This window comes from Anas acuta, chromosome 1 (genome assembly GCF_963932015.1).
Source record: "Anas acuta chromosome 1, bAnaAcu1.1, whole genome shotgun sequence".
Taxonomy (NCBI): Eukaryota; Metazoa; Chordata; class Aves; order Anseriformes; family Anatidae; genus Anas; species Anas acuta.
In genome coordinates, this window is record NC_088979.1 from 126,652,483 (window position 1) to 126,663,413 (window position 10,931).

Below are 10,931 nucleotides of genomic sequence, written 5' to 3' on the forward strand. Positions count from 1 at the left end.
TGTTAATAACTGTGAATTTAATCCTTATTAAATGTTTTGCTATTTGTTTGTTGCTTCATGGTCTTCCAGGGGAATATGAGGATACATAGATGGCAATTAAGGCTCCTCATGTTTTATATTTAGTCATATATTGGTGATTCAGATGCAAGCATATGTGAAAAGGCCCAGATGAACCTCTTACAAATTCCTTCCTGTCCTATGAGACTTATTTAGGTGCCAGAGTCAGTTACATTTCTGTTGAGGGCCATTGTCATGTTTTCTGCCCACCTCAATGCATGAAGAGTTTTTCTTGATGGCTGAAATATTTTTAACACCCCTACTGATGCAGAGGGTTGGTTACAGACAAGTGGAGCTGAATTCTCAGCTGGTATCTGTACATTAACACTTTTTTTTTTTTTTCCTGATGCCAGCTAGGCAAGGTGGTGTGTAGAGGGTGTTTTAGATGTGTTTCAGTTTTCAGCTGCTCTGTTTTTGTACAGGTAGGAAAATGAGACCTGTTATCTTCAAAATTCAGTGTCTTGAAGCAGCTAAAACTCCCATCTGAATGTTTTTGAGTAGGCACTTACTGTCAGATCTGCCACAAGGATTTAACAATCTGTGGATAGACTGAGGCTTACAGGCATATGCAGGGTCTGAATCTGATGTTTTATTTCTTTATGCCTCAGCTGTAGAATGGAAATAAGTCTTTCTCTCTTCAGATGGCACTTGGCTGTTTATCAGCAATAAAGATCTATAGGAACAATCAACAATTCACTGTTAAGCTCTTTTTTAAAGCAGATGAAATAAACGATGCTTTTTCTTATAGGGAATCACAAGTAGTGTGAGGCACAGCTGGAAGATTAGAGCTGGGTTTGCAGCTTCAGCGGCTGGTTACAGTGGAACCTTCAGTCAGATCCTCTGTAAGCCTCTTTCTGATTTCACTGGGCTGTAACTTCCATAAAGGGAATCCTCATTTCCACGGCTTGGAAGCAGGATAAGTGAGAAAATGATGAACCTCTTTCATGATCTTCAGTGATGTTGCTGCTGTCACTGCTTCAGTGGCATTGCTGACACCACTTGGCTGCTGTGGTCATTGGAATTTTTTTTTTTTTTTTGATGATGTTAATGAAACAGAACTGGACCAATAGCAAGCATGTTTGAAATTCCTGCTCTAGGTTGGATTATATTTGACAGTGAAAGAGCAGCAGGACCAAAAGTTCCTTTCTCCAAGATTACCAGCTTAGGGACTGGTGAGGGCTAAATGCTTACTATTTGTATTTACTTACTAAATACAAACTATTACTGTCTGTATTTACTTACTATTTGTATTTACATTGCTCTTTGTGATCACGCTCCATATCTTTGGATATGATTATTGCTCTGGTGATCCCTTGCACATTACGGCACTTATGAACTGCAGGATGCACCTACAATCACACTCCACATGTGGAAACCAACTGAAGCAATGTCATGGTGCTTTCTTAAATTCCATGACTTCATCAAAGCTTAGCAATTTTTCCATGATGTGGTTGTTTTCAGTATAATGTTTTACCATGTCAGCCTGATGTATATCAGCTGTGAAGGCAAAATTAAATATTGCTGCATATGTGGGGCCAGACTACATGTACACCATGGGGAGAAAAGAGAGAGATAGAAAGGAGAGCTGAGACAGGGGCTGGAGAGCCTTGTTTGCCACTACTTGGGAGGAGGGAGAGGTGAGGAATGGTGACTGCTGCTGCTGCTGCCACAACCGTGGCAGCATTTTCCAGTTCCCCAGAAGCCTGGCTTCACAGGTTATGGTGTGAACAAAGAAGACAGGAGGACCATGGCTATTTTGCTGTCCCCAGCAGGCTGTTGCCCTTAGCAACTGATAGCCTTTGCCTGTACTATAAAACCAGCTCTAATATTTTGCCGTGATTTTGTTTGCTGGTTCCCCTGGGTATATGCATCCTGCAAAAAAGCATTTAAAATAGTGATGAAGATGAAAGAGACAAGGTTTTTAACAAGGGGTAGTAGTTGAAGTTTAAGCTGTTAAGGAAAGTTAGACTTAGGTTGCCAATCCAAGTAAAACTCAATTTACTTATCTTCTCAGCTACTTTAAGCTGAAAAATTGATCTTAGTGATCCTTTAAAAAAATTAGTAAGGAAGGACAGGTATATCTAGTAGAATTTTAATTTACAGTCATTGACACTGCAGTGATCCCAGAATATTTTCTTTAGGAGATGCTTAGGAGTTAAGGGAAATACTTAAACCCTGCATGAGATGATCCTCAACCATTGAGAATCAAAGAAGACTTTGAAACCTGATGCACTGTACAAATTAGGATGTCTGTGGGTTGGCCCCATCTTTGACCCATAAATAGGAGGGATTGAGTAACTTCATGATGCTGTAACAATTGATCTGGAGTATATGTGCCTAGTGAGTAGCCATGCAAATGCATGTAAGCATTTGAGCTCTCTTCAGTCCTTGCTTGATAGCTGCAGTCTTCATGAGTTCCAAGAATGCAAGTGATGTGGTAATTATCAAGACTGTTACCTGAATTTGGTTTTCTACAGTATTTTGAACATACAAAGCATGTTGCAAGCAATAACTGTTATTAATTAGTTTCAGGCTGCTGAGAAAATACAGTTTCTCAGCAGCAAAAAGAAGCAGTTGTTCTGGTGGCTGCTGTGTATGTACTGGGTTAACCCTTTGGGGGCTTTATTCAAGCAAAATGCCCACAAGAAGCAGATGGTGATTTTTCTGAGCAAGGACACAGAGGATCAGCTGGTGTGTCGTCCTGAAAGAATTTGTAGAATTACTCTGAATTCCGGAAAGCCTGGAAATTCAGAGGAAAGACCTGTGATATGACAAAGTCCACCTCATACTGACAGTTGCCATCAGGAAACGCTACCAAAAGTCAGTTAGCAGTTTGCGGAGTGGCACAGTGCCATCCTGTGGGCCGTGGAGGTACTCAGCAGGCAACGCGTGGATGTGCGATGTGCGCTTCAGTGTAAGGTGTAGGCAGTTTGCAGAGAGGAGGGTTAGGCCCTGTAGGCTCAGTTTTCGTGGGGAGGGTTGTCTGCATCGGCAGTTAAGGTATTTGAGCAGTTTCCTTTGCTACTGAAGAGCTATGTATATATATATATCATTTATAAAAATCGTATCATATATAAACATATATATTATATCTCTTTGACCCTTCTTTTCTGGCGAGAATTTTTCTTCCAGCAACTTGGGAGATTTGCTTTGCTCTGTCATTCTGCCAGTGCTTTTTGAAATTGTAACACTTTGCAAAGCACAGGTAAACCAGGAGCACCTGGTGGCCAAATTGCTAAGATCTGGGGCTTTGGAGCTCTTGTGGGAGGCAGCTGCAATAAAGGAGAGCACAGAAGCAAGGTGTCTGGTATCCTGGGTGACTGCCCTCACCCCTGAATTGTTTGTAAAACAAGACAGCTTACCTACCACTGTCTCTTCCCCTTTAGGTATGATTTGAAAGAGGGTAGCAGTGGTCAGCATGCTCAGTGTGGAACATGTCTTGTCAGCCATGCTCAGAGCTGGACCTGTTGTGTGGGGTTTCAAGCAACATGTGCAGTGAGGTATGGACTGCTGGTATGTGCTGAGGAGGCCCAAGACAGCCTGGGGGAAGCTGTCATTTGCTGTACACACACAGACAAATTCAGTGTTTTCTACGTTTTATGAGTCTCTATTGCTTGGTGGCAGCATGATCACAAGTACTTGGCCTTGTTATGTTGGGTTTAGGCATACAACAAGAGAACAAAAATGGAACTTGACCATGTGAGCCACTTTTAGGAAAGTTTGCATATTTTCATAAAGGACATTAAATCCAACAATGCTATTTTAACTGTTAATGCTAGAATTACACACATTTTCTTGAGAGTTGAGATTCCTCAAGGATTTTCACCTGGCTTCCAGGGAGAGTATACAGGTACGAGATACACATCACCAGCACTATGTGGGGTTAAAATGGGTATTCAGTTTGAAGAAGGATGGTGGTATACTGGGATTTTCCCTGAATATTTTGATTCACTCAGTGCTGCAGGGGCAGTGCTGCAACCTTTCACCTGAACCATACCTCAGATGAATGTGTATTACCTCGGTTTTCCTTAGCTGTGGCAGAACACTGAGAACATTTTGCAGTTTTATCCTCCCATTTGAAATACAATTGCTTGCTTTACAATTCTATTGCTCTTTCTTTGCTGCCGAAGGTTTCATTAGTCAGTCTTGTTTGGGGATGGGCACTATAAATAGATTGGATCTGAACTGTTTAATAGCCTCTCCCTTATCCATGCACAGTGTAATAGCCTGGTTGCCACATTTGTCTATCATAACAGAGGCAAGTAAAAATTGCTTCAGTGGAGTTACACCCACTCTGTGTAACTTTCCCTTTATTTTTACTATCCCCAATCTTTTTGAATGACAGAGATACTCAAGGCCTTAAATTCATCTCAGTTAGCTCCCAAGTAGTTGTTTATTTGTAGTTGTTGAGAGTTTGTTCATTCTCATCATTAAGAAGGATTCAAGGATCTTCCATGACAGCAGTTTCATTCATTATATTTGTATATGTATATATGTGAAGATTATTGCATTATTTTAAAACATAAAGATACTAAGTGTCTGCATGTGTGTGCAAAATTGCACAGGGAAGTTTCCAGAGCATCATCAATTTTTTAATGTCACTGTTTTCAGAAAGCCTCTCTGAGGACCTGGAGCTATTTACTATGAACTTAAGCATCAATATCTGACTCCCCAAAATAAGAGTAATAAGGGATATAGAAATGGGTCCCTAAAATTAATCATTTGCCTCCCACCAAACTTATATATGCCCTCTCACATAACCTAAAATGAGAATGTTCCCATCTATTTTGCTATGGAGGCTCCTTTCTCTTCTTTACCGTCCTGAACAATATGATTCTCTGCATGTGTAGCTATATAACATTATGCAATTTAGTTTTTAAGTGAATTATCTGACATTAGAGTTACGATTTGAGATTATCTTGCATTTTAGTTCCTCAATGAAAAAAGATTATATGTACAGAACATCACAATTTTTCACCTGACATAGACTCCTGAATATGGTTTGGAGGTTCTGGAGAACTTATCCCAAATTTGTTTTTGAAAATTTGAGGCCCACCTTTTCAAAAATGTAGTGTGACAATGTAGTAAATCATGTTTCTGGATGCCCATACAAGACCTGTATTCTCCTTTCTGAAATTTAGTTTGTAAAGCTGAGCATCTAATGTCACTGGCCAGTCTGGAAATTCTTGGTCTCTTCTTCTACTTCATATCGAAGTGTAATTTAATAGTAAGTGATCAATAACTGAGTAATGAATAAGGCTGACATAGCCTTAGTATTTCATTTATCTTGTGCCTCAACAATTGCCTTGCTTCACTTCAGTTCCTTTTAGATATTTTATTACTTTTACAATAGTGGGATTATAGGCATAGAAAAGTCTGTTTTAAGTCTGTCTGCCATTCTTCTGGCCCAGTCAAAATTTTCTATCACTTCCTTTGTGTGAGTGATTGTAATCTTTATTTAAATGGTGCTTTCAAACACCATTATAAACTTGGATCTGGCCCCTGGTTTCATGTCAGTCCCTTCACTGCTGTATTATACTAGCTAATCCCTTGCTTACTTGAAAGATTTAAAATGACAGTTTTGCTATCCTGTTGCCATAGTGTTTAAGTTTTTCAGAATATTTTCAATGTTGAATGACTACGCATTAATTAGTTATACTTTCTAAGATGTTTTCACACATCTGCTTAATGTTGTAGTGTTTGATCCTTGCAGTTGCTTCGTTTTTTAGAATATTTGATGAAAAATATTCCAGAAATAGTTAGATTTGGGCTTTTGGATTTGCCAACACTACAAGAAAACATATCATGCTAAACTCATGACCAACCATTTATGACATGTCTGTTTTTAATTACTGGGGCCATTTCTACAGCTATTGAATTTAAGCTTTACATAATTGTCAATTTAAGCAGGCAGATGACATTACATGCCTTAACCATGCAATATATTCAGTGCAAGTAGAGCCTTGTTTGCTGCTAAGGAGTCTTGCTAAGTAAATTTAGAAACATAGAAGAGCATGTTTTTGTTTTGTTTTGCTTGTAGATCACAGAAACAAGCTATAAGGAAGAATATTTTATGATTTCTAAGTATTTGTTAGACTATTAATGTACACAATGGAAAAAAGGAGGTCTGAGATCTCAGGTATTGAGTATGTAAACTCTATTCTCTACACTCCATCCACTGACTGAGCAGCATCCATGTCAAGTACATCAATATAAAACTAAAAGTAGAATCAGAACAGTAAGTCCCACCGTGATTGTTGATTGCGCAGTAAAATACAATAATTTGTCATAATTTAGTGCAACTCTGCAAATATCTGTCTCTTCCTGTAAACTGTCTGATGGTGTCTCTGATTTACCAAACTTCAAGAAATCACTCTGTCCAGTTATTGTTGCTCTGCATTTTTGGAAAACCATGAGCCAGCCTTCTAGCTTGTTCAGTATTGGTAATCCCTGGATTGAAAGCTTCCATCTCCAACATATAAATCTGCAGGAAAAAGCTTACATAAAAGGAAGTTCACTGAGGGACTTCTGCTTTGAAGCTCAGCACAGATTTAGTCTGCAAATCAGGTATTTCTCACAGTCTTAGTGAGCTCATAGCAACTGGACAAGTTGGTATATTGATGTACATTACTAACAGTTGAAGAACTGGATTTTTCCTAAAAAACATTTTGGAAGGTAAATTAATTTTACAAATTCTTCCTTGTAATATTTTACATATCAATACCCCTATCTATCTATAGTCCTTGATTATATATGTAGCTTATACCTGAGAGTAAGAGCATTTGTATATATTCAAGTTTCTATATGCATGCATTAATATTTACATAGTTTATGTATCACTGCCAATTTCTCTTTTCTGAATCTATGCAGAGCTCTTTAAAAATTTTGTTTACTTTGAAGGCTTCTTCTGTCTCTGATATTTCTCTCTATCTTTGTTCTCCTGTGGGCTGTAGCACTGCTTTGACCATCCTTGGGGCCCAAGTCTTTCTCACTGGTACACTCTCTTTATAGCCTTTTCTTGTTTTTCTGGTCATTGTTGAGCAGTAGCAAGAGTTGTGGGAGCATGAGGACTAGGAATATACGGTCTTCATGGTGGAAGAAGCTGCTTTCACACTCCTGTACAAGGAAATGGAATTGTCATGGGAAAATGCTGGATGAAAATATAAATGCTGTAAATTCCTTGCAATGCAAGGCTTGAGCTGCTTGTGGCATTTCAGCACATGCTTAACATCCCTAAGTTTAGGTCTAGCCATGTCCACCACTCATACAATTAAATCAAGTATGGGTCTCAAGCTTTTGGTTTTTGGAACTCAAAAGCCCATGTACATGTATTATTACTTTAATACATATCCTAACCATGTGTCGCAGGAATATGGAAGCCATCCTGTGTATAGAAAAAATGCAACTGGAAACTTTTAGAGGCATGTTAGACTAGCAGAATTAAGGTGTTGTACTGTTGACATACAAAGAGGAAAGAAACAGGAGTATTGCTTGCTTTATGAGAAACTATTATTTGACCTTTCAGGTTTAAATAGATTTTGACCAATTTAGGAAGGCCCTAGTGCCACATTTATTCCAGTCACTTCATCTTCCCTTTTAATATCTCCCATTATGGAGGACTGCAGATATTTTTAATAATTCATAATTTTTAAGAATAGCCCTTTAGGTTCAATTTGTCACCAGCACAGATGGACTTGTGCAGCTAGAAGTGACTGTATCAAAATATGACAAAATTTGTACATGAAGAAAAGTCCTTACAGGCCAAACATGTTTTTGCTTCTTTGCTTCAATAAATGGTTTTATATCATATTAAATGGTTTAAATTAAATTAATTAAATGGTTTCAGATCTGTTTTGTTGTTGTTGTTGTTTGTTTGTTTGTTTTTTAAATTATCTTTCTGTTGCTCTGATAGACTTTCCTGACCCTGGCATGGGGGAAGAGGTTTACAGGCCAAATTATAAAGAACATAACATTGTCTTAAGACGACTTAAAATTAGACAAGAAGATGACTATGGGAATGTAGTAAAGTCCCAGTTACAGTAATGGTCAGACTTTGGGTCTCTATCCTTGGAGCAGCACAGTACTGCAAAGCATCCTACCAGACTCTGGAGCATTCCAATATACATAATTCATCTCATGCAAGAAAAGATATATATAGTTCCTAGCAGATGCAAGGAAAGACCCCATTAAACCAATACCAGTAGGTGGCATGGTAAAGCAAAGTAAGCTGGGTACAGTAATATTGAGAAGATGCTCTAAACTGACTTCCTTCAAACATTCTCATTAAAAAATTAACCATTAGGTTGTCATATCTTAGCTGTGATCTATTCAGAATAAGGCATTTCTCTTGGCCAATTTTTTAACATTTAACACTTTTTTTTTTTTTTTTTCTGTCTCACTAGGCTGGATTCTGGATGGTGCAAGGCTGTTGTGTCAGAATGCTGCAAAAGACGTTGCATCTCCTCCTCATGGTGTTGGTGAAGTTTCCCTCTGTGCAGGGAATACAGCATTTATGGACAGGAAACTGCTTTCCTTGCTTAGAGGTTTTCTTATTTTTTTTAAAGGGGTTAGCATGCTTAGTTACAGGAAACTGAAATTAGATGTGAACAGGGGTTGGAGGAAGGAGGCAGGGAGAATCCTCTACAAGATTCAAATGTGTATGATTTCTGGGAAAACTAAATAAAACAGAATTTAGTTCCCAGTGTCTAAATAGCAGCAATTTTTCATCTATTAATCAAAAGACCCAGACAAGCACTGAGTAGTGTGGGAAGCTGGAAATGGACATAGGACACCTCCAAACCATTCTGTTACTGACACCTATTTTAAATCTTTTTTTCAAGTGGAGGACCCAGTCCTGGCAAATGCGTAAAGTCAGCCCTTAGAAGAGCACAAAGCTTTCTCTAGAGAACTGAATAGCTGGTGAAAGCATGCCCATTTGTCTGCCTGTCTTTTGCCAATGGATAACTGTGCTTTTATAGACTGTTTTCATAGCTCAGATAAATGGTAGAAGCTTAACATAGCTCTACAAATAATAATTATCCTGATCATGCATAATATGCGTTATGTAAGAGGTGGGCCCAAACTAGAGATATTTCTCATTTCCCTATGAAGTGTCTTGTTTGAGTGTATTTGGAGTTAGTTCTTCTTGTGAACATGTGAGTCTATTGCCTGCTTTAAAGGAGGTAGTGACTTAGTTTCAGTGGCTGTAGAGAGTTTCACTGAAATAACGCTGTTTATAGTCTTTCATGTGATTTAGAAGGCACAATTGCCATATAGTTCTGAAAATGTAATATAATTGTATACAGTGTTCATGGGAAATGTTCTGAAGTTTTTTCCCACTGCACCATTGTGATGAAAACCTCTGTTGCTCTTCACACTCTGTGAGCCCATGCTGTACTATGCTGAAGCTGATGGGAAACCCACTTAGTAATGGGAAGTGATGGACAGAGAGGGATGCTCTGGCCTGGAATCTCCTCTCTTTGGCAATAGCACAGGTAGAAAGCATCTCCTAATGTGACAGTTCTTGGCACCTGTAACAAGCAAGGATTGTAATATCTCCTCATGGCTGCTGACTGAGAGTCTGGTCCTCTGATAAGATGTGACCTCCTGGCTACCTGTGACTCAAAAAGATAATCAGTGTCTTATAGGACTGGGCTTAAAGCAACTATGACATGGGAAATCCAAAGATACTTATGGAGCAAGTCTGCGGAGTAGTCTTGAGCATGGATGTAAAACCACAGTTCCTAGGAGGCAATATTCACCCTGTATTGATATTATTTGGGTGCAAACAATGCAGAGACCTACTCTGACTCTCAGTGCAGGACAGCTTGCAGTGTGAGGCTTCTTAGATCTGTGTGACAAGGCAACATGACTGGCACTGGGCAGCCAGAGCTGCCACAAACCCTTCTTGCATGGGCAGTTGTCTTCAGAGGTAGACAAAGTGTAGGCTGCCTGCTGCAGAAGTCTGTGAGCCTTCAGATGCATGGCATGCAGATCAGAGACTTTAGGTGATACTGTGTGCCACTACAAACAGCGTGGATATTGGTTGCAGGACCCTTTTGCTTTTGCTGTGAAATCTAACTCCTAGACGTTATTTAAAGGAAAACAGTTGGGATTTGCAGGCCAGGTCATGTGGTGACGAAAGTATTTCCAGTGCCCTCATTGGAGCCAGGCTGATTTATACAAGTCTAGTCCAACATTTCTGAGAAATTGTGGATGATAGGTTTTTTTGTTGTTGTTGTTGGCTGCACTGAAAACCTGAAGCCTTTCAAATAAAGTATGTGAAGGAAACAGAATTTTTAGACGGAATAGTGAAAATGCTGTTTTCTGGACTCAGACTTTGAGACAAGTTTTTTGCAGAACCCACATGTTGTGAGAGAAGAGGGTATTGGGCTTGAAAGCTGACCAATGAAATGGGACTCAACTGAGCTTTGAAAAGCAATTATTGTCCTTATTGGTGTTGCCATAATATATGCTTAACTCAAACCCAATCTTGCAAAGGCCAGAACCCAATGAAACCATGTAACTAGGTATTTGTGATTGTTCCTGTCCGTGTGATCCACTGTTGAATAGGCTGGACATATGAATAAAACCAATATTTTTTAAAGTGTTGTGTGTTTTTCATGTCAAAAAGACTGGTTGCACTCTGGTACTTTACTATGTCCATATGAAGTATTTTATGTGGGATTAATACAACTGTACGGCTTTCTTAGGACAATTGGCAGCCACTTGCTGAAGAACACTTTTTCTTCCTCGGAGGTGATTGTTGCAGTACTGCACTGAACACCAGTAAACTGGGTCTGACTGGGTTGGAGTTAACTCTCCCTGCAGTGGCCCATACAGTGCTGTGCTCTGAACTTGTAGCTAGAACAGCA

The 10,931-nt window shown here is 39.1% G+C and overlaps 1 protein-coding gene across 3 annotated transcripts in view; it reads left to right on the forward strand.

Annotated features, from left to right (window-relative positions):
- KCNA6 (potassium voltage-gated channel subfamily A member 6) overlaps positions 1-10,663 on the forward strand; it is a 25,817-nt gene extending 15,154 nt beyond the window's left edge. For 2 of the 3 annotated variants that reach the window (XM_068654396.1, XM_068654379.1), the window contains exon 5: positions 8,460-10,663. The gene's annotated coding sequence lies outside the window, so the exon portion shown is untranslated. Of the gene's footprint in view, positions 1-3,443; positions 3,558-8,459 lie in introns of all 3 variants that reach the window. The other variant, XM_068654387.1, reaches the window with a different exon arrangement.
- Positions 10,664-10,931: the final 268 nt, after the last annotated feature.